The sequence below is a fragment of the Nannospalax galili genome, unplaced genomic scaffold (genome assembly GCF_000622305.1).
Source record: "Nannospalax galili isolate Female #2095 unplaced genomic scaffold, S.galili_v1.0 scaffold136, whole genome shotgun sequence".
NCBI classification, from domain to species: Eukaryota; Metazoa; Chordata; class Mammalia; order Rodentia; family Spalacidae; genus Nannospalax; species Nannospalax galili.
Genome location: NW_008340872.1, coordinates 2183934 through 2187581, shown reverse-complemented (window position 1 = coordinate 2187581; position 3648 = coordinate 2183934).

The following is a 3648-nucleotide window of genomic DNA, read 5'->3' as shown; positions in this document are numbered from 1 at the left end:
CAGAGGGTCACTCGATTCTCCTTTCAGAAGTGAACCCTGCTGATCTTTCCTGGAGAAACCTAGTGGGATTTCTGGTGGTGTTGTTTTGGGTTTTTGTTTGGTTTTTGTTTATTGTTGCTGTTTTTGTTTTTTGTGAGATGGGGGGGGGTCTCCCTGTATCCTTGTGTGAATGACTTTTATTAATGGACTTAATCTGTACTAATGACTTTTAATTAAACGTAGCAAAACCATGTGGGTTTGACGGCGGGCTTCGCCTTGGCAACCTCACTTTGGTACTCCACTCAAAAAGATAATGAATGAATGTGGGTGTGCTCCAGAGTTAGCACAGCAAAATGCTGAAGGACTGCACACCCATCTTCACTGGTCACAAAAGGGATTGGGAAAGGACTCGTGACCTTGGACGAACAAGATACTACAGATGAAAAGGTTAAGATTAAGGGTGAACCCAAACTTGAAGTTCCCCGATGATGCTGGAGAAATCATTTTGAATAAATTACGGGTGCTGCCTGACACACTGGGAGAAGCGAAGTTCCAGGGACAGAACAGGGTGAGGACACAGACAGTTCCATCTACACCGGTTGTGGGGAAAAGAGAGATCCATTAGCACAGTTCTGGGAGACAGATGTTCTAATAGACAGCTAGGGGAACTAGTGTTCTCTTCAGACCCACTCTTTAAAAAGTTAATTTACAAGTCAGTCTATTTGTTCAGGTGACTATGATGTTGGTATAATAAAAAACACCATAGCCCCGTGGCCTGGAACTTGCTATGAAGACCAGGCTTCCATGATTACACAGAGGTCCACCTGCCCCTGCTTCCTGAGTCCCGGGATCCAAAGGCATGCACCACCACACCCAGCTTAGTGTTTGTAACATGAGAAAGTGTAGAGAAAGAAAAAAAACGCTTTCAGTTTATTCTGATGTGGTTAGCATATAAATGACAGTCACCAGGATGCAAGGAAACAACAAATCAACTTCACTTGTGCATTTAGAAATAAATATTCTAAAATGCGCTATAAGTGGGCAGATCCAGCAGTGTATTAAAATCATTATGGATGGGACTGTGGTAGGAAGCTTACCTAACGTTCACAAAGTCCTGGGTTCCAGCCCCAGCACAGCAAAGATTTTTTAAAAAATTTACTTGTGTGTGTACATGTCTATGTGAGTATATGCACACATGTGTGCAGGTACACATGACTGTGCATGTGTGCGTAAGCTGAAAGAGGGTATCTGGCATCCTCTTCCATCACTCTACCTGTCCCTTGTATTTTATGACGGGGTCTCTCATAGAACATGGAGTTTGCCATTTAGGCTAGACTGATTGGTCAGCAGGCCCTGGGGATTCACCTGTCTCCCTCCTTGGTGCTGGGATTACAGGTGTACAAGGCTGTGCCTGGCTTTTTATGTGGATGCTGGGGAATCAAACTCAGGTCCCCATGCTTGTATACCCATTGAGCCATCTCCCCAGCACCACAAAGATTTATTTTTATAATTTCAGATCTAGTAATTTTTAAAAACATACAAAAGTCATGAGAGATGCCACAGAGAGAGAGAAACAAAGAGACAGAGAAAGATAGTGAGAGAGATCTGATACAGGGGAGAAACAGAGTCTCTGAGAGGGTTCTCAGGCTCATTCATAAAAGAATTTAAGAATGGACACAAATGGAAGTTTTAGGACAATTTTATTAGAATTTAAAGAAAAATCTTGAGGGCAGGCGAGCTGGGAATCTCAGCAGCTGCCTTGAGGAAGAGAATGGAGGGGAGAAGGGGAGAAAGCCGTGAAGCCAGGCTGGTTTAGAGCTTGCATGGGGGTCAGACACACGGTGGACTAGCCACCTCGTGGCTGGGAGAAGGAAGCTTTAGAGAAAAAGTAAAGAAATACAAGATGCTAGGGCAACCCAAAGCTTTAGATAAAGCATGCTTAGAAAAGGGATATGAAGAAGAAAAGGAGATTATGCTTTTCTGAATTCTTCAGAAAAGTAGGCTGTGCTGGATGGCTTTAGTGTCAGGTTGACATTGCTGGGTAGAAGGAACCTCAGTTGGGGAGTTTCCTTCATTGGATTGGCCTGTAGCCATGTCTGTGAGGCCTTTTCTTGATTGTTGTGTGATGGGTGGTGCCACCCCTGGGCAGGTGGTCCTGTATTGTATTAGAAAGCAGGCTGAACATGAGCCAGGGGAGCCTGCCAGTAAGTAGCGTTCCTCCATGGCCTGTGCTCCAGCTCCTGCCTCCAGGTTCCTGCCCTGAGTTCCTACCTTGGACTCCCTGATGAACTGTGACCTGGGAGATGTAAGCTAAATAAACCCTTTCCAAGTTGGTATTGGTCAGTGTTTTATCTTGGCAGTGGAGACACAAACTAGAACACAGAGACTTACGGAGAGTCACAGGTCTGTGGCCGGGTCCAGAAGCTCTGCACTGGGAGGTGGGACTCCAGGCCGGAAAAGTTCACTATCTCACTAATGCACTAGGCATTCCTCCCATCTATTTACATGACTTAAGGTGAACCCGCCTTCCTAGGGGTGGTCCTGTGACCAGGTGGTTGACCAGTGAGACTGGAAAGGTGGGTAAACTATCCAACAGATGGACTAGAGATTTTATTTTTTGACCAGTTAATCTTATGAGACTTTTTGCTACTCTAACATATCCAACTCCACAAGAACTAAAAACTTTTTCATGGAAAATGCCATCAAGAATCAAGAGAGAAATGCTAGACTAAGGGGGAAAACTGGCACTGTCTGTGATAAGCTGTCTAACATCTTAATATTCCAAAGGCTTTCATCATTAAGCAGCAGACCAGCAGCTTAACAGAAAGATTATAAAACGCCAGGCTTGGTGGTGCATGCCTTTGATCTCTGTGAGTTTGCAGCCAGCCTGTTCTACATAGTGAGTTCCAGACCAGCTGGGGCTAATAGGTCAAAAAAATGACAAAAAAAAAAATTTATCGTCCTCTTTTTTTTTTTTTAAAAGGTAAAAAAAAAAAAAAAAAAAAAAAAAAAAAAAAAAAAAAAGATTATAAAAGGACATGAACAACTAAATATAAATGTCCTTCTTTTGGTGTGTGGTATTGGGAATGGGGCAAACCCTCTAACACCAACCTCCAATTTCAATCCCTACAAATGTATTGAACAGGTAAAAATGGACTCACCTTCACTCATAGTATAAACATGAATGAAAATTGTTAAGAGATTTTGTTTTATACCTAATAGCTGAGAAAAGATCATTGTAAAATGAGTCTATTCACTGTGCCTTCTCCAAAGGTCACTTAACAACATCTACAGCCATCAGAACCATGTGTGACACATCGCCACAGCACATAGAAGTCAGTTATCAACATCGTTAAGGATAATGGGCACAATTAAAATTTATAGTGTATATGCCTTGTGGCTGATCATCTTCTAGGAATTTGAGGTATTAGGTATGAGTGTGTTTACAGGATATTGGTGCAGATGTGGCTATTGCCCCATTGTTTGCAACAGCCAAGGACCAGAAACCACCTAAATAAAATGCCCCTCAAGAAAGAATAAAGGAAATATGGAAACTCACACAGTCAGCTCCTTTGTGGGCACTAGGAGAGCAAGGCAGATGCCACGAGCTGATGAAGAGTAATTTTCAACGTGTAGCTCAAGAAGAGCAGAAAATCCTTTCATTGCTCT